Raw genomic sequence first — 27,957 nt, forward strand, 5'->3', positions numbered from 1 at the left:
AGCCTAGCCCGAGGTAGCCCCGTCAGGGACATTGACCTACGATGGTCATAAACGGGCCAGGTGAGTCTCGATATCGTGCAGTTTGTCGAGTTAGACCATCTAAGTTGAGCAGACTCAAATAATTTACGCTGTATGATTGACTTACAGCAAGACAGCGGTGAACCGACCAAGTTATCGATCTCGTCAATTTGTAGACGAGAGCCTCTTTTGGCCAGTTCATCCGCAATAGCATTGCCAGGTACACCAGAGTGACCAGGCACCCAGAATAACTCCAGGTTAGAATGTCTCGCCATCTCATTAAGAGATACCCGGCATTCATATACCAATCTGGATGTCGAGTAGACGCCAGATAGGGATTTAATTGCAGGCTTACTGTCGGTACAGATTCGGATATTCACACCAAATAGCCTATAGTACTTCATCCAGTGTACCGCCCTTTTGATCGCTGAAATCTCAGCTTGAATTACACTACAATGATCATGTAGCCTGAAACACACCCTCTTCTGAAGATGGGGAATATAGAAGCCTCCACCCACCCCATCCGCAGACTTAGAGCCATCTGTGTATATGACAAACGTGTCCATGGAAGAATGAGACCCACCCGTCAATGACACAGAGAAGCGTCTGTCAATAAAGGGTAAGGGAGTGCAGTAGTCAATATTAGCAGGGAGATAAGATATACTGCCCAAAATAGACGCATGGCCAGTACAACTAGACCTCCATGCTCCAACAGTACTTAACCTAACCACCGAATTTATGGCCAATTGTTTTGCCATCAGATCAGCCGGTAGCCAGTGCATCATTACAAACAGAGCACGAGACGGAGTACTGCGTAGCGCACCCGTGATCATTAGTGCGGATATTCGCAGGATTCTCTCAATTATCCCACAGTAGGTGGATTTACTTAGAGCCTTCCACCAAACTAGTGCTCCATACATTAGTATGGGCTTAACCACCATATCGAAAAGCCATTTCGCATTCCTAGGGCTTATTCCCCAGGTACTCCCAATGGCCCTTCTGCAGGCATAGATAGCGACAGCCGCCTTGGACGCTCTCGCATGAATATTAAGGCTCCAGGATAGCTTAGAGTCTAGTATAATTCCCAGATACTTAGCACTATCCGAGAGTTTAAGTTCCACACCGTTAAGGCGCGGTAATGGGAACGGAGGGATTTTGTACCTTCTGGAGAACAGCACAAGCTCCGTTTTCCCAGGGTTCACACCTAGTCCACTTGCAGTGCTCCACTGGCTGAGTGTACTTAGTGAAGTTTGCAGGCATTGTGATAATGTGTCCAAGTGTTTCCCAGAAACAGCTACGGCAACATCATCAGCATATGCAACAGTTTTGCACATCATGGAATCTAATTTCATGAGTAACATATTGATGGCAAGATTCCACAAGAGTGGAGATAAAACCCCTCCCTGTGGAGTGCCCCGGTTCGCTAATCTAAAAATAGTAGCAGTTCCCATAGAAGAGATAATGACTCTATTAGTCAGAAGTCTACCTATGAAGCAGATAATAGATTGATCTATATCCAGACCGCCTAGAGCCGAAAGGATCGTCTCTGGCGTCACATTGTTAAAGGCCCCCTCAATATCCAAGAAGGCCACCAATGCATATTCCTTATGCTCGAGTGATTTTTCTACGAATCCCACAAGCGAATGTAAAGCAGTCTCAACAGATCTACCCTTCATATAGGCATGTTGAGACAAGGATAGTCGGTTCGGGTTAATCGATGAACGAAGGTGTAGATCAATCAACCTTTCCATAGTTTTCAAGAGGAAGGACGATAGGCTAATAGGCCTAAAATCCTTGGGTCTAGTATGAGATGCCTTCCCTCCCTTGGGAATTAAGGCCACAGTACATCTGGTCCACGACTCCGGAATATATGACCAAGCCAAGCAGGCCGAGTATATACAAGTCAACCAGGGAATAATTAAATCCTCATTCCGTTGCAGATCCGCCGGAATGATGCCATCAGGACCCGGAGATTTATATGGGTCAAAGCTACGCAGGGCCCATTTTAGTCTCTCCTCATTTATGAGAATTGTGACTTCAAAAGGCCCAGTATAAGATATCGCAGTGTTATCCTCAGATAGGGGAACACTGCCAGGGAAATGAGCGTCCATCAAAACCTCTAGGGTTTCCTTTCCGCTAGTAGTCCAGCTGTCGCTCGATTTCTGAATATAACTCGGGACAGCGGCCGAAGATGACAAGATCCTGCGCAAGCGACTCGTCTCAGAGGAACCTTCCACGCCGCTACAGAAGGACCTCCAGGATTTGCGCTTCGCGTTCCTAACCAGGTTCTTGAATTTATTCACAGAGGACTTGTAAACAGACCAGTTGCCCAGTCTCTTGGCCTCATTGAAAAGTTTGCGACACTCTACGAGTGTTCGCTATCTCGGAAGTCCACCAAGGGGGTTTTTTCCTACCTCTGCAGATACTAGGTCTGCATGAATCTGATATCGCTCTGTCAAACGCATTAGTCAAATTGTTGACCGCAATTTCAATATCATTCCGATCACTAATGATCGGAGGGTCAGGGAGAAGGCGAGAGAGAATAGCATGTTGCCCAACCCAATCAGTCCTTCTCATGTTTCGGATGGGCATAGCCCCCTTTTCACGAACTTCAATAACAAAGTCTATGTACATATGATCAGAGAATGAACAGTCATTCGAAACTCTCCATCCACTGATAAGATCTGAGTGCTTAGAACTAACTAGCGTTAAATCAAGAACCTCCCTTCTGTTAGTAACTACAAAGGTTGGTTCTGAACCAGTGTTGACTATGTCTATGTTATTACAAAGAATGAATTCGAAAATTGACTCACCCCTTGCGTTGGTATCCGAGCTGCCCCATACAATATGATGTGCATTGGCATCAGCTCCAATAATAACCGGCAGATTCTCAACTCTTGCCCTTTCAATTATGTCGCGAACCTTGCTGTTTGGTGGTGGTTCGCTGTGGTCATGTGCCATGTAGCTTGAGATAACTAGTATAGTTCCTACACCAGTTTCCCAGGCCGCTACCACAGTATCTTCATCGCTGTAATCAGAAAGAATGAAGATATTGAGTTTGTTGCTAGCTACTATACATGATCTAATGTTACCTGAGCCTTTCATGTATAGTAGCTTATGGCCTTTGGCACCTAGTCCGCGAACCCCTTCTCGATGGATCCAGGGTTCTTGGATGAGTGCTAGCTCCTCCCCTCTCTCGGACATCCGGAGGAGCAGGGCAGCCGAAGCTGCTTTGGAGTGGTGAAGATTAATTTGAGTTACCTTCACCATCTCCGTGTTTTTGTACGATTGTGACGTTGACGTCTTCTTGGTCCGAGGGACTCGAGTCCAAGAGGGCGTCCTCGTCAACTACATCGTCCAATGGCCCAAAAAATTCACCCACCATTTCAGAGTTGGAATGGGTGTCCTCTTGAGCGACAGAACTAGTAGTCTCATCGCAAGACATGTCCTCGGGGGTAGGTTCAATGTCATCCTGAACCAGTTTACCCCTATCGTCTCCTCGGTAAACTCTAAGAAAGATCGACTCGAAACCGTAGTAGACCTTTCCTAGATTTTTCCGAAGAGGCGCTAGGGACTCCTGGTTCATGATAACCGTGATCCTCCTGTATCCCCCTTCAGATTCGGAGACCCTGGCAACCATCCAATCATGTGTAGGGATGTCAGGATTTCCGATCCGAAGGAGCTCCAGGATTTCCTCCGGTTTCGCCGGTTCGTCGGGAACTCGGGCTGTGGATCTAGGCCGGCGTGGTATCTCGTCAACAGAGACCACATCCAGTCTAGCTCCTTCCCAAAGGCCGTCCAACAGAGCGACAGCCTGCTTAAAAAGCATGGCAGATCGCTCGTTTGAACAAGCCATTAGTTTAACCCGACCGCGATACCAACCGGCATCATCACACTGAGGGGGGGGGGGGGTCCCGGGTTCTCTTTGAGAACTCGCCAGAACACTCCCATCAGTTTTCTGCGCACCATATCCCAATTTGCATGGGATATAGAGCAGTCAGAGTCACTCCGATCGATGACAGCCCGAACAAGATGACCTTTGGCCACCTCGCTGAAGGATTTGTCAAACGATCGGTGAGAATTGGGACGTTTCGTCGCGGGCTGCTGGCTCTGCGATTGCGCCTCCTCCTCGGAACGTTGCCGTTTAGGCGCGTCCTTAGACGCATGAGGAGGATTCTGCAGGTCAGCTAGGATGTTCCTTGCCCAGTTGAGTGATGATAAATCATCGGACGAGAGTGACTCGGCAGGTTTGTTGCCTAACCGGTCGATAATTTTTTCGGCGGCTCGCCGTCTCAAAAAAGCCCTTCTGGCTGGTGTTACGTGCCTTGTGGGGTTGTTGTCGCCCTGTTGGGCAGGAGGCACAGCTTGGGAACCCGAAAACTTAGTTCCTTTACTGGCAGGGAGAGGTGTAGCTTGGGTACCCGAAATCTTGTTCGCAGCACCCTTGCTCACGATCGGCACTGGGTTAGCTACAGCCTGAGTTTTCAAGCTAGCAGCTCCCAAAACAGGGGTTTTTACCGATCCTCTGTCGGTACGGTCCAAGGCAGCTTTCGAGGTGCTTGGGTTGAAATTCAGAGGCACCTCGCTGCTTTTACTCTTGCATCCTTTTTTAGAGGATGCAGTCTTTGCGCATTCAGATGTTTTAGGTTTTCCTAAAACTCCTCCTGCTTGTTGTTGAGCGCCAGTAGCTAGCAGATTAGCTCGGCCCGGTGTCGCCACCGAACTAACCTGGATCTCAGTAGCTCTCGATTCACCGCGACCTGAAATCGCCGCCGCGGGAATAGGGTCTCCGGAGATTATGAGGCCGCCGACCGGATACATAGGGCACTGTTTGTCTTTTTCCATTTATCGGACGGACCGACGTAAAAAGTGCATTTTATACCTAGCTGCCAGGTGAAAAACTGCCGCCCCACTGGGGTCAAACAGACCACCAAGCAGCCCAATATGGGAACAGACGCTGGTGGATTTCGGACTCTGTATGGGAAAGGGACAGAGGACCCAAAGGGTCCAGAAAAGCGGACATATACTGTCAAGAAGGCCCCAATCTCATTGAAAGGGAAAACCTTCTGACAGTACCGTCAAGTAGCCGCCCCATAGGGATATACAGACGCTACTTGACAAGGGGAAGGGTAGTTCTTAGTTCGTGCTCACCATGAGCCCCTCTGGTATGGTTGTACCTGCCAGCACGGCCCCATGGCTCCTTGCACTTAAGCCTCTGCATCGCGTCAAGATGACTACCCATCGCAGAGGCAATTCTTTCTTGAGTTGTTCAACTTTTAGTTCCTCAAACTTCATGCTTATTAATTTGCAATCCCACTTCTGACACCAATTGTTACGTTTTAACCTTTTCAAAACGCTGGTTTATTTCCTTTAAATAAACCGGATACTTTTGATTGCAAATGAAAGCCGTTTAGTAGTTTAAAAATTGTAACAACTCTTTATTTATTTAAAATGTACAACAACCACAGAATTAAATAGCCACTCAATGTTTTTTATACAGGTTTATAAATTCTCAGAATTACAGACACAATTTATAATGTACACGAATTTACTTGAAAAACACAACACACTTTAAGGCACTCAGATGATGTTTATTCGAAAAGCGTCTCTGATAAACTCACTCAAGACTGCAACCTCTGCCACTATTTATAACACTGCATTACCATCTAGAAAGCTCTTTAACTGTCAAAGTTCGAATATTCTAGATCATACGCTATCTGTGGTGTACTTTCTACAATGTTCTTTAACTGAATATTCGAATACAGCGTTGCCAACTTACGATCAAATCAACTGAAAGCTTTTATTTAACAATGCCCACAGATATGCCATTACAGCACTGTTATTTGAAAGCATTATGCTACTTTTAAACCAGCCCTTAAAATCGTTATATTTGAATTCAAGTACAATTTCGTAACAATATTTTTTGTAATTCAAATACAAATGTCAAGGTAAAATTACATATTTTTCGAACATCCAAGAAACATAACAACTGACATATTTAATTTACATGTATTTGTTGAAGGAGATATTACTGAAACGAGTATTTTATCAGAACTTATCGAAATTATTAAAAGATTAAAAATCTAAAAAGTCCATGCTTAGAAAAAACTAAAAAAATGTCTGAGATATTCACCCCTATCGAAAAAAACATGTGAAATTTATGTTCCCATGAAATATCAATTTCCCTCGAAAGGAAAATTGCTATCGTGATATTCCCATGAACTTTTCATTCACAATAGTTGATTTTGTTCGTAACAGCTGTTTATTGTTTACAAAATTCCATATAAATATTTCACAACATGGGGAATTTTTTCACGTGAACAAAGTGCATGAACGAAAAATGGGAAAAGGGAACATATTTCATGTGAAATATTCACCCCTATCGTAAAAAACATGTGAAATTTATGTTCCCATGAAATATACATTTCCTTCGAAGGGAAAATTGCTATCGTAATATTCCCATGAACTTTTCATTCACAATAGTTGATTTTGTTCGAAACAGCTGTTTATTCTTTACAAAATTCCATCTAAATATTTCACAACATGGGGAATTTTCCACGTGAACAAAGTGCATGAACGAAAAATGGGAAAAGGGAATATATTTCATGTGAAATATTGACTCGCGATAGGGTTGATTGGATATTGTTTATCATGCTTTACTTTCGATTTCTCCAACATCTATGTACAATCAGCGAGAGAGTTTTTTCCAAGTCAAGTTTAATTAAAACCATTGTAGAATTAGCAAGGTACAATTATTATAAAGTATGTTCTCAATTATACATTCCCTATAACGTGAAACAAAATAAAATTAAACAAGTAATAGAGCTATATTCGGCTGTGCCGAATCTTATATACCCTTAACCAAATTATAATTTAAAATAAATTTTTTTAAATATGTTTAGGTAAACAAAATTTAATTTTTTTTAATTGTTTTTCAAATTTTTTTTTTTTCGAAATTGTTTTTTAATTTTTTTTAAAAAAAGTTTTTTTCAATTAATCATAGTCAAACACTAAAGTCTGTTCTTTTTAAAAACAACTTTAAAATAAAAACCTGCTTTTTATTAATTTGCAACCATAGTCAAAATAAAAGTATGTTTTAAATTGAACCGACTTTAACTGGGTGCCATCGCAAATGTAGAAAATGTTTTCATACAATATACAACAAAAAACAGACAAGTGGCAACGCTGAACAGCTGACATACAAAATTAAAAAAAAATCATAAAAACGTAAACAATAAAAGTAACCGGGACATCTAAAGAAAGAAAGTAGTTTGTTGTGTAAAAATGGATAAGATAAGATTAATATCATAATTACGATATTTTGGTACTAATTTTATTGATAACTGTTGCAAAATCTCTACCAATATCTTGTAACTTAAACATTTTTTACTTTGTGACGAACTTTTTTACTCGGCGAAGAACAGCTGATGCTGTTATTAAACGAGTTAAAAACAACTTTAGCTAGTTTTATATTTAGAGTCGACTTCAGCGTCAGAAGTATACTTTAACTTGTCTATGATAGACCTAAAGTCCACTCTTAAGTAAAGTCGAGTTTAATTCTCTTAAAATGTACTTTATTTTTGACTATGATTATGGGCCAATAAATTTATTTCACGAAAGAAAAAACTCTTACAAACAAATAAAAAAAATTTACTAAATTTACTGCAAAAACATGGACACCCAACTACACAGATACCCAGATAAGAAACCATTGACAGCTGTCAAAATAGTAATATCGAACCGTATGGTTTTGTTTACATTTTTTGTTTACCATTTTTTCAATTCCACCATTAAGGGAGATCTTAGAGCGAGAGAAAAAATAAAATGTAGTAAAAAATCGATGAGTGTGTGAGACGAGATATAGAAAGATAAATTTATATGTTTGTCCCTCTTTTAAATCTACCGTGGTTTATTATACATTTTCTTTTGTTAATTTTTCGTAAATTTTTTTTGTTTGCCTCCGCCATATTGCTAAAAACAGCTGATTCGGGTCTATGTTAGTCTATGCCCAACTAAATGCGTTCGACGACTGAAAAAACTAGCGAACGTTGTTGACGTTTCTAGAAAACGAGGTTGTCATGTGAAAAACTCGGTTAAGGGTCGGAAAAAATTGTTAACTGAGATTTTATTAACATTGTTCAAAGGTGCCCCTGTTCAAACGTGCCCCCCTCTCCCCTACACATTGAAATTAAATATTTTTTTCGTTTTATACTAGTGTTGTACGTTTTGTTAAGCACAATTTTTTAGAACCCATTTAGTTAGTAAAAAAATTAAAAAATGGGTATAAGTCAAGACCTGCGAAAGAAACAGCTTGAATTTTGAAAAAAAAATTAGTTTTGAAGGCCTATGAAAGACTAAATGTAAAAAAATTGTCTGCTCTCTTAAGGTTTACGAGTTATACACCTTTAAAGTTTTGATATATATTTGTAAATATCTACTGTACTGGATAATACTTCTGGACAATATAGATATCAATTGAAACTGAAACGGAAAGGGCATTCGATTGATATATAATATGACTAAATTCATTAACCCATTGTGAGTCTAGGACTATTTAAATTTTTAAATTTTGAGTTTATTTACTAAAATTAATCAATATAATGATTATGTTAGTTCCCTTTTACAATGCAGAAATTGAAAGGCAGACATTTTTCTCATTCTCTTTTGAACTTGCCTAAACCTTTTACAACCGCGAAATTAATAGACAGACAGAAATTTGTCGTTTAATTTTTTCGTTGTTGATGCGTATGAATATTTGCTTTGTCAAATGCATTTAAACATTGATGTGAGAAAAATGATATGAAGCAACAACATGAAAATTGCGAAAAGTGGAAAAGAGATACAAAAAATGTCTAGTACAGATGGTCGTGTACTACACACTCTGCCTCTTCAACCCCTCGCCAACAAACTTAGTTTAGTTGAAAATTTAGTTAATTTAGGAATCATTTGAATGTGCTCGGAGAGGTCTTTCGACTGATATATAATATCATTGTGAGCCAATAACTGTATTTATGTTTTTTCATTAAGAGTTTGTTTTACAAAAGTGTTGTTATCTCGAAAATTAAAAAATATAATGAATATTTCTGTTATATAACTTTCTGTAGACAACCTTCCAAGCTTTCATTTGATATATAATTTATAATCCTAACCCTTTAAATCACGCAGTTATATGAGGTTAAAAATTAATAAATTAAAAAAATACATATTTTTGTAAACAATTAACCAAACATTTTACATGACTTTGTTATATGAAAGGGAATGTAGTTAATATAGGTATCATTTTAAAGCTTTCGGAAAGGCCTTTCGAGTGATATATAATATTTCCGAATATATTAATACATTGTGAGCCAATAACTGTTTTTATGTTTTTTCATTAATAGTTTTTTTACTAAAGTGTTGTTATCTCGAAAATTAACCAATATAACCACAATTTATGTTACATACATTTTTGCAGAGAACATTTCAGGCTTTCATTTGATATATAATTTTCGAGATATCATCACTTTAGTAAAAAAACTGAAAATTTAAAAACTTAAATACAGTACTAGGCTCACAATGGATTTGGTCATATTATATATCAATTTTGGCTTGGCAACAGACCCAACAAGATTAAACTTACCTTTTTCGTAAACTTAAACTTACCTTTTACTTAAAATAAAATTTGTTTAAAATAATACTTACCATAAAATACCTACCATAAAATACTTACCTTAAAATACTTACCTAAATTAATTAAACATAAATTGTAAACCAGCTCTGAAAACACCAAAAAAAGGTGAATATGTTCTAACAAGAAAATAAATAAAACCCAATTAAAAAGAAAACTAAATACTCAAAACTCTTTTTATTTATTTCTTTTTCCCCAATTCCCTACAATTATAATCACTCATATATGTGATTGTAATTATAATCTCCTTTTAAAAACATATTTAAAGCCCAGCAGTTCGCCCATAAAAAGGAAGATTATTTAACATTCTGTGTGGGTCCCAAAAACACAGAACTACATAACTCTTGGGCACTGATGAGTGAAGGTGGTGCTTCACGAAATAGTTATACATTTTAAATATTGCAAAAAAATTAAAAATTATTTAAAAAAATAGCGCGATTTTTTTAAATAATTTTTCCCCTTCGTCTCTTTCCTGATATTTTTTTTTGATTCTCCAAATTTTGGCACAAATAACCATTTTTGCCCTATATGTCCCCAAATAGTTTGAGTGATTTTTCAAAAAATTTGTTCGAACACCTATCCGTACAGGAAAAAACTTGGTATTGGGGAATGTAGCCAAGACCTTCCTCTATCACGCCCCGTTTTCTAAATTTTGGCACAAATACCATTTTTAAACAATAGGCTAAAAAGTGGTTTGAGTGATTTTTTTGTATAAACGTTATTATTTGCTTTTGAAGCATACATAACATGAGTGTTTTTTAACATAAAATTTTGTTTAATTTATAAATTAAAAATGTAATTTATTTCATTTTTTATTATCATTTTAAATAAATTTTTAAATAAATCAAAAATTTAGTTGAAGTGACTAAAGTTTGTTAGAAAATGAATAAAAGTTTGTTAGAGGCCGAAAATCCTCTCCCATGCACAAAAATGAAGAAGAACAGGCATTCACTGTTAATTGACTTTTATATAAATTAAGTAGTAAATTCGTGTATTTAAACTTGGCAGCACTTAAAATTCGGTTTGTAAAGCAGAAAACACTCAATTTTCTCTGCTGCAAATTATTCTCAGAGAGAATTTTTTATTTACTCTCTTAAAAATGAGTAAAACCAAAAAAGTTTGTTGGCCAGAGTTTGTTATCTTCTCGGGGGCTGTAGCATACCTAAATAACGCGGCGGCAACGCTTTGCAATTGGAAAATCCAATTTTGACAGCACGTTTAATAGTGAAGTTAGTTGCAAAACACAATAAATGTAAACATATACATACAAAAGGAAAAACAAATAAGCGAAAAAAATATATGTATATTTGTTATTAGAAAATGGAGGTATGTGTAAATATTTAAAATAGTATACATACATACATATATTATTTTCTTTTATATTTATATATTTTATATTATCAGAAATATGGTTATTGTCTAATCAGGGTTGTTATATTTATTTTGTTGATAACGCTGTTTTTATTGTTTGACGTATCGTTGCCGCTGTTGTTTAGGTATGGCATTTCAGCGTTAAAGCTAAGCGCAAAAAAACGTTCCGTCTTACGCTTTTGTTTAGGTAGGCCAGTTAGGTTTTTTTTTGACAGCGTTTCACTTCTTGTAATTATTCTTTGACGACAACCATAATAAGACCCCTTTCACACTAGGCAATTTAGTTGCGCTAGTCTCTTGTGTTTGTAGATGCCCGAGGTAATGTCGGGTTAAGGAGAAGAAAATTTTACATGCTGTTTTGTTGTTGGGCAAGAGACTTGCGCAACTAAATTGCCTAGTGTGAAAGGGGTCTAAGGGTGACGAGTTACAAATTCCATATATGCACAAGCTTCATGGTAGAAATATTTGTCGCAGTTTTTCCAAAAATATTTTGCCTTACAAAATATTTTGCCTTACAAAATATTTTACGTTGCAGCTAGAAGACAAAATGAAAATTTTTAATTTTTAAAACATTTGCTGCATAAATATATGTATATTTTTGGTTAGCAAAAACAAATGAAATTGCTTGTGTATAATGTACAAAAAATTTACTACAAAAACATCATACATGCAAACAAATTGCAGCGTGAAAACCATAAACTAAACGATATGCGCAGTGAAAAATTCAAACAATGTAAATATGGATGCTAAAGATGCTAAATGTACGAAGTTGAAAAATGTAAAATACGAAATTGTGCAAAGTTGAAAATGTTTAAAGCGAAAATGTTTATTTATAAAATATTTCCGCCACATATATGGAAATATTTCGCCGCATATAGTCACTGACTTAGAAAAATATGAAAAAAAACTATGAAGTTGAAAAAACTATGAAAGAATTTTAGTGCAATAAAATAGAAGTTTTATTTTTTGAGGTATGTTGTTGTTGTAGCTAGCAGCTTCAACAATTTTACAATATTTATTCTGGAGGTTCTGCAAGATCAAGTCCAAGGAATTGTGCTACTTCTGCTGGGTGGGTCCATAAATCTACTGAACGTAGTGAAGTATGGCTGGCTGGACAGTTGAAAATGTGGAGCGTATCATGGGGACCCTGACAACATGCTGGACATAAGTTGAGGACGGCACGGTCTATGTGGGACCAGAAGGCATTAAGCCTGTTGCTCCATCCTGATCTTAGTTGTGCCAGAACGACTCTTGTTTTACGCGGTAGACTTTTTTCAGCGTCTGCTATCGGTATTCTGCTACCGCGGAATTGATGGCGTCTCTATGAATGTCGTTCAAAGCTGTCAAATACGAACTGCGATCAAATGGTTCATGCACATACCTCTGTATGCTCTTCTCGTATTTTCTAAGGTCCTGTCTGACATGCCTTGGGGGAGAATCCAACTGTGTAATGTTGAAGTTTGGATGACTCCTCCGGTGACATCCCAGAAGGAACTGTTGCGTCAGCATGACGTTATGTTCCCTGACCAGTAGAACCTTAGTTTCCTCGTGAATGTGGTGTTCGGAGGTAATTTGGAGGTAGCCTGTGACAGTCCATAAGGCTGCATTTTGACAGCTTTGAATATTTCTCCACTTAACGAAGGCGGCCACACTGGAGCAGCATAGTTAACCACTGACAGGTGGTGAAGAGTGTTGTCAATGACTTCGTTGGTGTTAGCTGCAGGTTACGTGTAGTGAAGAAATTGTGGATTTCGTTGAGATAACCATTTACCAATCCGCAAAGCTCATCAACGTTGTGACCTGTCGCCAAGATGGTGCAGTCGTCCGCATAGGTGATAACCTCCACACCCTGTGGGGGCCCTGGGAGTTTATAGAGGTAGAAGTTAAACAGGAGTGGCGACAGGACCCCGCCCTGAGGGAGTCCTTGTTTAATTCTACGGGGTTTTGAGTATTTGTCTCTAAACTCCACGAACGACTGCCTGCCACTCAGATAATTCACTATCCATCTCTTCGTGTTATTGGGCATTGTGGACTACAGGATGTTCTGGAAGAGTGTGGCGTGACTGACAGTGCCAAAGGCCTTCGACAGGTCAAGTGCCACTAGGATAGTCCGTTCACAAGGCCTCTGCTGATTTAAGCCCTTTGAGATCGGAGTGACTATACGGAATCCATGCTGGTGACGAGCAGAGAAGCAAGCCGTATCGGCGCGGCTCAAAATTGGCTCAGCCAATTTTTTTCAACAAGCCACGCTGCCGCCGAATCACTCGGCTAGTTGGCGGCTCAATTGCTAGCCGATTCTCATTTTTTCTATCGTATTTTATTAAATATTAAGTTACAAATTTATGATTCAATTAATTTTTGGTTCTTTTTTAATATCAGTGAATACTAACGAAAATCGGTATTTAATTGAATTAGCGGCAGTGATACCATATATATGCATTTATCTTGTTTTTACTGTTTTGTGTGAAGCTTAATTAAGATATACATATAAAATCTGAACACATCTATTATTGTCAGGAATCGTAACAGTAATTACTTTTCATAAAATTTATATTTTTTCACAAAAGAAATATAAAGGGTATTCATTTCCAAAAAAGGGAAAATTACACTCTGATTTTTTGACACTTTTACACAACAAACACAAAAAAAAATCCACAAAAATTTGTATTTTTTTAAATTTTTTTCTTGTGTTTGTGTAATTTTTGCATTTTTTTTAAATGAATACCCTTAACATGGTTTTTGATTTATTTATTTTGTAATTAATTTTTAATTAATAAAAATATTTTTATTTAAAGTACCTTTTTTAGGTATTAATAAAAAGTAGGAATACTGTTGAGACAAATTGACATAAAAATATTTTATAATTTGTTAAAAAAGCTAATTTTATATTGTTTGAATTCGGCTAAGCTGAATTTTTTTTCAGCCGGTAGAAAACTCGGCGTAGAGCCGGCTAGCCGCCACCGCCGGCAGGTGACAGGAGGGAAATCGGCCTGTACGATTGTCCCTCACTCGCGATTTTCCCAGGTTTCACTCGACCCATTTTTCAAACATTGGGTATTGTTAAGCTCCTTACTGACAGGTTAAAAACCGTTGTCAGGTACTCGAATCCCCGCTCGCCTAGGTGTTTTAACATCAGCATTCAGTTGGCGTGTAAAATTGTGGTGTGTTCGAGAATGGAAGATTATGTAGTTTGCGGACAATACTTCTTTTCGCCTTGTCTCTCGGGGTGCTCAATAAACTGTCGGCAAAAAGCACGCACGCACCGTTTAGGGTAGAATATGGTGTTGTCTGCAAACATAATCGCGACCCTATCATCCTTCATTGTCGGAGACAGACCGAACTGTAGACCACAACTTGCCTACTGCAGAACTTAGATTGCAGTTCTTCAAATGATCCAACCATTTGTTTCGCTTGTCCCCATTTAATCAGACCAGGTCTCGCTACGGTGATATCTGGCGAACTAGTGCAATTGCCCATAATCCGTGTGGGGGCATCATCATTTAGTGTGCAGAAGGTGGATTCGTCAATCTGTTCCGCCAGCAACGCTCCTCTTTGATCTTCCCCAAGATTTGAGTGCCAGAGCTGGTGATGAGCATTGAAGTCCCCTAGGACCAAACGTGTATCCACATTAGAGGTGCTAAACGGGGAATCCCGTTCCCGAAAATCCCGGGGTTTTCGGGATTTTCTAAATCCCGAAGCCCGGGATTTTTTAATTTTAAATCCCGGGGTTTTCGGGATTTTCCAAATCCCGTTTTTCATAAATAAATAGGGGAAATAGTAATTTTTGTGTGACTTTTTCATTCATTTTGACATTCTACATGCCCGAATATCTCAAAATGATGTTCAGCAAAGTTGTTAAGCTCAACTCCTGCTACAATACAGTTAATAAAGGAAAACGGTATTTTTGGTTTTCCTTGAGTGGGGCTCTAGAAAATCAATTCTTCAACTTTAAAACTCAATTTGAATCCTCTTCAAATGAAATTGATTTTATCTCAGATGAGGAGCTCGAACAAAATGTAAATATTTCGATTGCTAAAAGGCTAAAAGATATTGGCCCATAATCATAGTCAAACACTAAAGCCGATTCTTTTTAAAAACAACTTTAAAATAAAAATCAGCTTTTTATTAATTTGCAACCATAGTCAAAATTAAAGTATGTTTTAAATTGAACCGACTTTAACTGGGTGCCACCGCAAATGTAGAAAATGTTTTCATACAATATACAACAAAAAACAGACAAGTGGCAACGCTGAACAGCTGACATACAAAATTAAAAAAAAATCATAAAAACGTAAACAATAAAAGTAACCGGGACATCTAAAGAAAGAAAGTTGTTTGTTGTGGAAAAATGGAAAATATAAGATTAATATCATAATTACGATATTTTGGTACTAATTTTATTGATAACTGTTCAATAATTGCAAAATCTCTACCAATATCTTGTAACTTAAACATTTTTTACTTTGTGACGAACTTTTTTACTCGGCGAAGAACAGCTGATGCTGTTGTTAAACGAGTTAAAAACAACTTCAGCTAGTTTTATATTTAGAGTCGACTTCAGCGTCAGAAGTATACTTTAACTTGTCTATGATAGACCTAAAGTCCACTCTTAAGTAAAGTCGAGTTTAATTCTCTTAAAATGTACTTTATTTTTGACTATGATTATGGGCCATTATTAATAAATGTAAAAACCCCAAATAACAATAACGAAACCAAATTATAATGTAGAGTTTCAACTTGCAAAAGAAATATATCATTTTATTTCTGAAGGAACAAGAGTAAAATACTTGCAGATTTGTTATAAGTATTTGCAAACGGGTTTGCCAATGTGAAAGATGTTTTTCGGCAGCAGAATATGTCGAAAACAAAATTCGTTCCAGAATGGCAGATGAAACCATAGATGCAATAGTATTCTTAAGAAGCTATTTAAAATAAACACTTTTTTATACTAAAGTACGGTTTTTCACCAGTATGTCGATTTTTTTCACGAAAAATCGTATAGCAGAAACGCATTCTACGGAAAATTCTAAGAAGAAACCATAGGTCTATCAAAATCAAATCCTATCGAATTTCGTCTTTTATCCAATGATATTGCAGTATATATATATGGGGCATTTCATGTCAAGTGAACCAACTTTTGAAATCGATGTCTTCCGATCGGGATGAAATTTGCACCAAGGTTAGCTCTATTGGATAGTAACTCAGACACAATTTTTCAACAACATCGGTCGAGAACTCTCTGAGTTATAGGGGGTAAAATTTTGACAATTTGGTCAAACAGGGGTTTTTTCTTATCCATGTAACTTATTACCTATTGTTCTTAGCAAAATGTGTCCCAAATAGTATAGATAGCTATTTCTTCGATCTTTCGAAAAAAAATATTTAAAAAAAAAAATAAAAAATTTTTAATATTTTTTTTCCGAAATCAAAAACTTTTTTGACTTTTTTTTAAAATTTTTTCTCTTTTTTTTTTTTTTTTTTTTTTTTTCTTAAAATAAAGTTTAGATATTTTCCTTGAACACCTACTTGGTCGCTTAGTGGGATGCGAGTGGGATATCTATCAAAATAAATATTTTGTAACTCAAAACATAAAATTTTTGACTTTTTTTGCAAAATCAAAAACTTTGTTGACTTTTTTTTTTCAAAATGGACCCTTTTTTAATCTTTTTTTTTAGGTCAAACAAAAGCTTAGATATTATCCTTGAAGACCCTTTTGGTCGCTTAGTGGGATGCGAGTGGGATATCTATCAAAATAAATATTTTTTAACTCAAGACTTACAATTTTTGACTTTTTTTTTGCAAATACGATTTTTTTTCCAAATGGGCCATTTTTTTAAAATTTTTTTTGTAGTCAAAAGAAAGCTTAGGTCCATTCCTTTAAGATATTTTTAGTCCCTTAGTGGGATGCGAGTAGGATATCTATCAAAATAAATATTTTGTAACGCAAGACATACAATTTTTTAATTTTTTTTTGCAAAATCAAAATTTTTTTCCAATATGGGCCCTTTTTTAATTTTTTTTTTGCTCAAAAGAAAGCCTAGGTCCATTCCTTTAAGATATTTTTAGTCCCTTAGTGGGATGCGAGTGGGATATCTATCAAAATAAATGTTTTAACACAAAAATTGTATGTCTTGAGTTACAAAACATTTATTTTGATATATATCCCACTCGCATCCCACTAAGCGATCAAAACCATCTTAAAGGAATAGGCCTAAGCTTTCTTTATAGCAAAAAAAAAATTACAAAAAGGGCCCATTTTAAAAAAAAGTCAAAAAAGTTTTTGATTTTGCCAAAAAATCAAAAATTGTATATCTTGAGTTACAAAATATTTATTTTGATAGATATCCCACTCGTATCCCACTAAGGGACCTAAAATATCTTAAAGGAATGGACCTAAGCTTTCTTTTGACTAAAAAAAAATTTTTAAAAAAGGGCCCATTTTGAAAAAAAATTCGAATTTGCAAAAAAAAAGTCAATAATTGAATGTCTTGAGTTACAACATTTTTATTTTAATAGATATCCTACTCACATCTTCCTAAGTGACAAAATAGGTCTTAAAGGAAAAGACCTAAGCTTTCTTTTGAGCAAAAAAAAATTTTTAAAAAAAAGTCCCATATTGGAAAAAAATTTTGATTTTGCAAAAAAAAATTAAAAAATTGTATGTCTTGCGTTACAAAATATTTATTTTGATAGATATCCCACTCGCATCCCACTAAGGGACTAAAAATATCTTAAAGGAATGGACCTAGGCTTTCTTTTGAGCAAAAAAAAAAAATTAAAAAAGGGCCCATATTGGAAAAAAATTTTGATTTTGCAAAAAAAAATTAAAAAATTGTATGTCTTGCGTTACAAAATATTTATTTTGATAGATATCCCACTCGCATCCCACTAAGGGACTAAAAATATCTTAAAGGAATGGACCTAAGCTTTCTTTTGACTACAAAAAAAATTTTAAAAAAAGGGCCCATTTGGAAAAAAATCGTATTTGCCAAAAAAAAAGTCAAAAATTGTAAGTCTTGAGTTAAAAAATATTTATTTTGATAGATATCCCACTCGCATCCCACTAAGCGACCAAAAGGGTCTTCAAGGATAATATCTAAGCTTTTTTTTTTTAAAAAAGGGCCCATTTTGAAAAAAAATTCGAATTTGCAAAAAAAAAGTCAATAATTGAATGTCTTGAGTTACAACATTTTTATTTTAATAGATATCCTACTCACATCTTCCTAAGTGACAAAATAGGTCTTAAAGGAAAAGACCTAAGCTTTCTTTTGAGCAAAAAAAAATTTTTAAAAAAAAGTCCCATATTGGAAAAAAATTTTGATTTTGCAAAAAAAAATTAAAAAATTGTATGTCTTGCGTTACAAAATATTTATTTTGATAGATATCCCACTCGCATCCCACTAAGGGACTAAAAATATCTTAAAGGAATGGACCTAGGCTTTCTTTTGAGCAAAAAAAAAAAATTAAAAAAGGGCCCATATTGGAAAAAAATTTTGATTTTGCAAAAAAAAATTAAAAAATTGTATGTCTTGCGTTACAAAATATTTATTTTGATAGATATCCCACTCGCATCCCACTAAGGGACTAAAAATATCTTAAAGGAATGGACCTAAGCTTTCTTTTGACTACAAAAAAAATTTTAAAAAAAGGGCCCATTTGGAAAAAAATCGTATTTGCAAAAAAAAAAGTCAAAAATTGTAAGTCTTGAGTTAAAAAATATTTATTTTGATAGATATCCCACTCGCATCCCACTAAGCGACCAAAAGGGTCTTCAAGGATAATATCTAAGCTTTTGTTTGACCTAAAAAAAAAGATTAAAAAAGGGTCCATTTTGAAAAAAAAAAGTCAACAAAGTTTTTGATTTTGCAAAAAAAGTCAAAAATTTTATGTTTTGAGTTACAAAATATTTATTTTGATAGATATCCCACTCGCATCCCACTAAGCGACCAAGTAGGTGTTCAAGGAAAATATCTAAACCTTATTTTAAGAAAAAAAAAAAAAAAAAAAAGGGCGTATTTTAAAAAAAAGTCAAAAAAGTTTTTGATTTCGGAAAAAAAATATTAAAAATGTTTTATTTTTTTTTTTAAATATTTTTTTTCGAAAGATCGAAGAAATAGCTATCTATACTATTTGGGACACATTTTGCTAAGAACAATAGGTAATAAGTTACATGGATAAGAACAAACCCCTGTTTGACCAAATTGTCAAAATTTTACCCCCTATAACTCAGAGAGTTCTCGACCGATGTTGTTGAAAAATTGTGTCTGAGTTACTATCCAATAGAGCTAACCTTGGTGCAAATTTCATCCCGATCGGAAGACATCGATTTCAAAAGTTGGTTCACTTGACATGAAATCCCCCATATTATTTTTAATAGTTTTTTTTTATTGGATAAAAGACGAAATGCGCAAGATAGGATTTGATTTTAGACCTGTGGTTTCTTGGGGATTTTTTACGTTTTGATCGTCCATACAAATCGACCCGGCCTAATGTACATACTGTATTGTTATTCTTATATAATGTACTCATGCAAGTATTTTATGCTTTTTAGTGTCTAAGAAAAATTAATTGCTAAATAAAAAATTTACTTTCAATTGTAAAGGTATAATTATGTACGTTTCTTTCTTATAATTTTCGGGATTTTTGATTTCCCGAAAATCCCGAAATCCCGAACCCCGGGATTTTTAAAAATCAGTCCCGATTAGCATCTCTAATCCACATCCAATAATGTCCTAATGTCGGGATGGTAGCCTGTTGGACAACTGGCTACTGGTGGAATGTAGACATTATAGAGCTTCAACTCCGTATCTCCCGATCTGACCGCAATACCCTGAACTTCAAGATATTGGTCTCTAGAATTCAGATCGAGAGAAAGAGCTCAATACTGCACCGTGTTGTGTATGATAAATGCGATGCCTCCTCCTTTACCTCTGGTGCGGTCTTTTCGGAGAACGTTGTATCCATTGCAACTTTGCAGACTGGAATTACTCGTGAGTTTAGTCTCCTGGACCGCAGCGACGACGATGTTGTGTTGGCGCATAAATCGGGTTATTTCGGAAATATTCCTTTGGAGGCCATTGGGGTTGAACTGCAATATGGATATCACCCCAGGTCTACGGACTGCAATCGATGGTGTGAACGGCGATGGTTGTTGCTGCTGCTGTTGTTGTACTTGCTGCTGTTGTTGTGATTGCGGTGTGGAGGGTGGAAATCTGGCGTAGGATGACGACGATGATGGCGAAGACGCCAATGAACTACGTCAATGGTAGCTGGGGCAACGTAATTCTTCGACCACTCCCTTTCATGGGTAAGTCCGGAACAATTCCTGAGGTGACACCATCCCAAACAAGAGTTGCACCTTAATTGTATTGACATGTGGTGCAGTCGGTTCTGACAAACCGTGCAGAACCATGGTCCGGGATTTTTTTCACGGACCAGTAAAATACGGAGCAGCAATGCCGGAAGGTGCAGCTCCGAAATTAAAAATTTTATAGTTTTTGTTGTTGCTGGGTTGGCAGCCCTTGGCCGAGTGAAATCGGGTCATTTCGGTGCATAGAACCGGCTGTCGTGGGAATGTAATTTGAGGTATGTAATTGTATGTATTGTGAAAGATAGCAATGCAATGAAAATACATTAAATAAGATTCTGGACAAAGGATAGCGGAGGATATTATTATTGAATTTTTTTGATTGTTTGATTTTTTAATACGAATTCAAATGTATTCATGCTGGTGGTAATAGGAGTCCAGAAAAATTAGTAAGAAAAAAACATAATTTTGTATGTAAAGCGGTTAAAAAAGGATAGATAATGCAACAACAAAATGTGACAACAACAGCCAATGAATACCATGTAATAATAAATAACAGGATCTAAAAAGAAATAAAATGCAATGCATTTTATAAATGAAGTCTATTATATAAAGTGTTGTACATTCAAATGTTTTCGACTTTCCGACTATTTTCGACTTTTTGCCATTTCTTGTTAAAAATATATAGTTTCTACATTTATTGATGCGCCTTTTGTAATGTTTAGCAATAAAAATTAAATTTATCAAGGCGATAATAGTTAGAAGAATGTTGTGTAGAAAAAAAGCTTTAATTTATAAACATTTATTTATTATTTATATTAGCATATACTACAAAAAATGCAAGTGTACCAAATTGCAATAGTTTTAGTATAATGTTGCAATAAAATTTTTTTTAACAATCTAAAAAGTCGACGTTTATCGACTATTCGACTTTTATCGACTATTTTCGACTTTTATCGACTATTCGACTTTTTTCGACTTTTATCGACTATTTTCGACTTTTATCGACTATTCGACTTTTGAGATAACATAATCGATTGTTCGTTTTTTTTGCGACCAAAAAGTCGATTTCGACTTTTCGACTTTTTTCAGCAAAAAGTCGATTGTTCGAACAATCGACTTATAGAACCCTAGTTGTAAGTACTTGCCTCCAATGACATCACCGTGTTAAAATAATGAGTTAAAAAGCTATTGTGTAAGTAGTGAATAGTAGGTATATTACCTTTTTAACTCATTACTTTTCAATGTAAGTTTTCTGGGAACCTTATCAGACACAGCACTGATATCGAAATAATTGTTCATATCTTTCATAATTGTTTCACTAAAAGTTTATAATTTTTACGGTTTTTTCCTTGTCAAAATGTTTATTAAATAAAAAAAATACTTTTATCGTTGTTGGTTAAAAATCAATGTTTAAAACTTCTTACATGTGAACTTCACTACATCTATTACACAAATATACTCGTACTATGATCGAGGCTGCCTTTTATACTCCTACTCAATTATTTATTCATTACATCAATATTACAACTATTCGCGAAAAAAAAAAAATAACGGACACATGGACAAGTGTACAAAAAACAAGTAAGAGTGCTATATTCAGCTATGCCGAATCTTATATACCCTTCATTATTATTTTTTATAATAATTGGTATATATGTATGTATATTGCCCACTTTCAGCGTATAGCATCCTAAATATATCAAGAACACGTTTACAAATTGTAGAAGTTACAAACGAAACAAAACACCAAAAAACAAAATACGCAAAGCAATAAAACTAACACACATCCAAATATACGTTTTGTTATATAAAATCAACAACAACGCCAAATAAAACACCAAAAAAAAAACAAAACAAAATACGCAAAGCAATGAAACCAACACACATCCAAACATACAGTCAAGGAAAAAAGTCTACATACACCCTATGATTTATTGGTTTTAGAGAGTTCGCGAAGAAATTTAAAAAAAAATGTTTATGTCAGTATTTAAGGCATTAAAGAATAACTTTATTTATAAAATAAAAAATTAAATAATTTACATAATTTAAACCATAATTACAAAAACATTAAAAATCCATAGGAAAAAGAGTCTATATAACAACCCTGATTATTTAGATAATAACCATATTTTTGATAATATAAAATATATAAATATAAAAGAAAATAATATATGTGTACTATTTTAAATATTTACACTCACCTTCAATTGTATGGGCATGAGAATCTTTGACAACTAAAATACGCTTGCCGCCCGCCGTGTTTAGGTATGCCAGTTACGAAAATAATATACTTACTTTCGTCGGCAAATACAATACGATTCCAAAAATCCATACTCTTGTCCATATGAGCTTTTGCAAACTCAAGCCAAAGTTTATGTTTCTTCGCTGAAATGAGTGGTTTTTTGCGTGATGTTTTCCATTGTCATGTAAAATGTTTATAATTTTTCGTGGAGTAACAATGTGGTTGGAACATTTATCGACCTGTTCCGAAAATTTTGGAGCGCTTATTTTCGAATTCTGGTTCACTACTTTCATCACGAAAGCACGTCTCGAAAGCTTCTTAGGTCTGCCAGATCTTGGATTATTTTCGGTTCTATTAGTGTTATTATAATGTTTTATGGTCGTCTGTACTGTAGCCGACTTAATTTTGTTGTCTTAGCAATTTCTCCATAAAATTTATTTTCCTTTCGGAGATTTACGACCATATTCCGAACTGGAATATGAACCCTTTTTCAATTTGTCATTTTCAAGGATAAAAAAAAAATTATAAATATTATATGTGATGTTAGAAGATATTATGTTGTGTGTAGACTTTTTTCCCGCTAATTATTATGTTTTTCCCCAATAATATCTATGTTACATTTTTCCATATTCTTTTTTACTTCAAACTGTCTTAATATTAAATACCTTAAACATTGCTATAACATATTTTTTAATTATCGCCACTAATTCTCTAAAACTTCAAAATCGTAGGGTGTATGTTTGGCCATTAAATAAAAGCAACAAAAATGAATTTAATTGAATTTTAATAACAATGGCCCATAATCATAGTCAAACACTAAAATCGGTTATTTTTAAAAACAACTTTAAAATAAAAATCAGCTTTTTATTAATTTGCAACCATAGTCAAAATTAAAGTATGTTTTAAATTGAACCGACTTTAACTTGGTGCCACCGCAAATGTAGAAAATGTTTTCATACAATATACAACAAAAAACAGACAAGTGGCAACGCTGAACAGCTGACATACAAAATTAAAAAAAAATCATAAAAACGTAAACAATAAAAGTAACCGGGACATCTAAAGAAAGAAAGTAGTTTGTTGTGTAAAAATGGATAAGATAAGATTAATATCATAATTACGATATTTTGGTACTAATTTTATTGATAACTGTTCAACAATTGCAAAATCTCTACCAATATCTTGTAACTTAAACATTTTTTACTTTGTGACGAACTTTTTTACTCGGCGAAGAACAGCTGATGCTGTTGTTAAACGAGTTAAAAACAACTTTAGCTAGTTTTATATTTAGAGTCGACTTCAGCGTCAGAAGCAAGGCGAATACATACATGGTGGTGTCAGTTCTACAAAAACAACGATTGGTCTTAACAAATGTCAAAAAAACAAAATGAAAAATTAAACAAATAAGTATTTAAACTTAATATAGTGTAGATAATGCAATAGTGAGGGCTTTACTTATTTATGTAAACAATAAATATTTTGTTAATAAACTTTAAATATAAAAACAAGTTTTGACAGTTGTTAGAACCAAAACGCGAAAAAAAAATTATCAGCTGTTTGACTGACTCCACCTTGTATAAATTCTCCTTGGTCAGAAGTATACTTTAACTTGTCTATGATAGACCTAAAGTCCACTCTTAAGTAAAGTCGAGTTTAATTCTCTTAAAATGTACTTTATTTTTGACTATGATTATGGGCCAATATAATTAAGAAAAAATTATATAGTTTTTGTAAAAAATGGTAGTTTTTTGCACCCTTGACCTTGAGGCTTGGGTAATTTTATTTAAAGTGTTATACACCCAAAAAAAAAAATACTTTCATATTGAAATAAATAAACTTCACTTGTTCATAAAAGACAAAGTAAAACACACCAATTTTATATTTTTTCGCATCGGTTTTTTAAAAGGCTGTTATTCCAAAATAATCAGTCCAACATTCGTAAAAACTCTTACGATACATTTTGGCGCCCGAGCTGGGACTTGATTTAAAAGAATTTAACAAACAAAAATCGAATACAAAACTTGTAATCGTTTTCGAAAACTAAACATTTTAAGTAATAAAACAATTAAAAACAAAAACTTTTGATAAATTAACCGCGATCGTTAATAAAACACACGGTTAATAATAATAAAAACATTTGTTTCTAAAACAAAAATAAACACCTTCGCCTTTCATCCCCTAAATAAAAAAAAGCATTAAAATGCACTGCAACTACTGCTTGTGTCTGAAAGAAAAGGGAAGTTCCTACCAACAACAACCAGGTATTCAAGAATAAATAATTTGTGTGAGACTCGCGTATAAATACGAAGTATATAAAATACTTTTTTATTTTAATACAAAATAAATTCACGTTCCGCAAGTTTATTCCACACGATTATTTTTTCTTATCAATTTATTAAATTGTTCGCCCTGACAAGTGAAACATTAAATAAAACAATTAAATATTTTTGATAAATTTATTGTCACAAAGAAAATTACACAAAACTTCATTATTAAATTTACAATTAACTTGATCTCGTTCGGGTTTCTCTTAAATTTTCTCTTATATTTATACTCTGCTCTCCTTGCTTTAAATTTGTTTAATTTTCCTGGAAAATAGAATTTAATAATAATTAGTAACTAATACTTACCATTTTCGAAATGTTGTTGTGCTGTTTGTTTATTACCGACATCCGCCAAATTAACAGAGTTGTTAATTTTCTTTAACCTACAATTATAGTGATTGATCATATTTGGAATGAAATATACAAGGCGAATTCATACAAGGTGTTGTCCAAGGCGAATCTAATAAGGTGACCTCACGAGAACAGCTGACTTTTATTCTTGAATTCGCCGAATTCGTTCAACTGTCAAAATTCCTCATTTGTTTACAATTGTTAACTGTCATTACATTATAATTTTAGTTTTTAGTTTGTGAAATTTTTGATTTTGCACAATAATGTATAAAAACCGATTAATTTATCACTAAAAATTGAAGTATTATAGAATATATCAATTTCTTTAGCACAGTTTTAGTTTTAATTTGTTTTTAATGTTTATAACTCCTTGCATGTATTGGCAGCCAAATAAGTATTTAAACTTAATATAGTGTAGATAATTGAATAGTGAGGGCTTTACTCATTTATGTAAACAATAAATATTTTGTTATAGTGCATTTACACTTGTAATTTTCAAACTAGTTTCATAAACAATGCCGTTTACATCAGCATTTTAGACAGTTAAGTGGTTTATTTTTGACAAGTCATAAAACAGCTGACTTCAATATAAAAAAATTAATAAAAAATATGGACGTTGTTAAGAAAAAAACGTTGCTGCACGTACTTATATATGTACATTAGAATTCTCCAAGATTGTATGGACGAAAAAAATTTTCTAGGTACAGGCCTCCAGAATGGTTCTATGTATTGTAGAAACTTCTTGTGTAAAATATTAGGATGATAGGATAACGCTAACTGTTTTTTCAGTTTTTGTAAAAATTGTTGCATTAAATAATTAATTTTGCAATTTAATTTATAAGAATCGAAATGTACACGTAATTGTCGTTCTACTAAGATATAAAAGACAATAATTGGTTAAAAAAATTTAAAGTTATTAACGTGTTTCAGGCCACTAGAACAAGAAATGTAGAAACAAAATTAACATATTTTGAGAAATATTAAAATGAAAGTATATTTTTACTTAAAATATATCCATATTTACTTGTATATGAGTTTTTGTCTTCGTATTCACAGGTATAACCAAACAAATTTAATTTTTTTAAAGGCAGTTTCAAAACTCCAATTTCAAATTTTTAAAAATTTTGTTAATCAAATTTTAAAATTTTTTGATCATTACATTGGGATTTATTGAGAACATAATAGGTAATAAAAATATGAAAGGATGGACAGAAACAAAAAAAATACAGGCGTCAGGCAAAGTAGATTGCTGACAATCTATTTTGCCTGGAACAAAGAATATGACACCGATGTGATGAGCTGGTGTGTGACCTGAAGATCGATCTCTTTGGTTGTGAATTGGATTGGTAAGTGGTTAAGTGGCGCATCGAAAAACAAAAAAAAAATATATAAAACAAAGTGAATGTGAAAAAGTTTGTGTGAGCAATTTTATTTATTTAGTTTATTAAAAAAAAATAAAGTTAAATATAGACCTAAAATTCAAATTTAAATAAAAAGAAAATCTAAAAAAAAAACTATATAAAAGATCTAAAACTAAATAATAAACCTAAGACTAAATGAAATTTTAAAATAAAACAAAACAAAAAAAGGCCAAATTTAAAACTAAAAGCTAAATCAAACTTAAACCTAAACCTAAAATAAACTAAAACTTAAAAATAAACCTAAAAACTGAGTTAAAAATAAAACTAAAACTAAATAATAAACTTAAAACTAAATAAAAACTTTAATATAAACATAAATAAACCTAAAAACTGAAGTAAAAACCTAAATAAATCTAGAAGAAAAAAACAAAATTAAGATAAAACTAAAACTGAAATTAAAGCTAAAATAAATAAAACTAAAGCTAAAATAAAATATAAAACAAACTATTTAATAAAACTTAAAATAAATTAAATAAAGAAATGAACTTAAATATAAAGAACCTAAAGAAAAACAGATAAGAAAACTAAATTAGAAATTAAAATAAGAGAAAAATTTAAAGAAATTGTTAAAAATTAAAGTTACAAAAGAAAACTAAAGATAAAGAAAATATAAAAAATTAACTTAAATATAAAAGAAATTTAGAACTTAAAGAAAGAAAAACAACTTAAATCTAAGACTTAAAAAAAATAACTGAAGGTGAAGAAAATTAAAAGTAAAACTTAAATCTAAATGTAATAGATAAAACCTTATAATATTAAAAGCAAAAAACTGAAAGATAAAAAAAAATTAGTAAAACGAACTTTAACTATAAAAAAACCGCCATTTACGCCAGCCACATCCGCCAAATTCCCCATTCACCATATATTCCACATCCGCTACATCTCTTTCATCAATTTGCAACATCCGCACCTGTTTCATCCATGTTCAACAGTATTCATCTATACCAACCGCAATAGCCATCAGCCTAGTCATCTTTTCATCCGCTAATCATCAGCCATCCTTCTGGCCTGGTCTTTCTCCATCATCTCTAGTCTTCCTCATCACCATCATCATTATCCGTTTGCCATCCTCTTCAGCATCATTAACATCATCCACCACATTTTCATCAGCATCATTCATTCAGTAATTATATACAAAAAAAAAACATTCATATACGTAATTTAGATATATTACTCTTTTTTTTATCAGAATAAATTAGATTTAACTTTTTGTATACCTAAGTAATTAATCCTTTAAAGAATGAAGGAAAAAC

The 27,957-nt window shown here is 34.0% G+C and overlaps 1 pseudogene; it reads right to left on the reverse strand.

Annotated features, from left to right (window-relative positions):
* Window positions 1–12,689: 12,689 nt before the first annotated feature.
* LOC135949271 (uncharacterized) lies at window positions 12,690–27,824 on the reverse strand (annotated as a pseudogene).
* Window positions 27,825–27,957: the final 133 nt, after the last annotated feature.

The sequence above is a fragment of the Calliphora vicina genome, chromosome 1, assembly GCF_958450345.1.
Source record: "Calliphora vicina chromosome 1, idCalVici1.1, whole genome shotgun sequence".
NCBI classification, from domain to species: Eukaryota; Metazoa; Arthropoda; class Insecta; order Diptera; family Calliphoridae; genus Calliphora; species Calliphora vicina.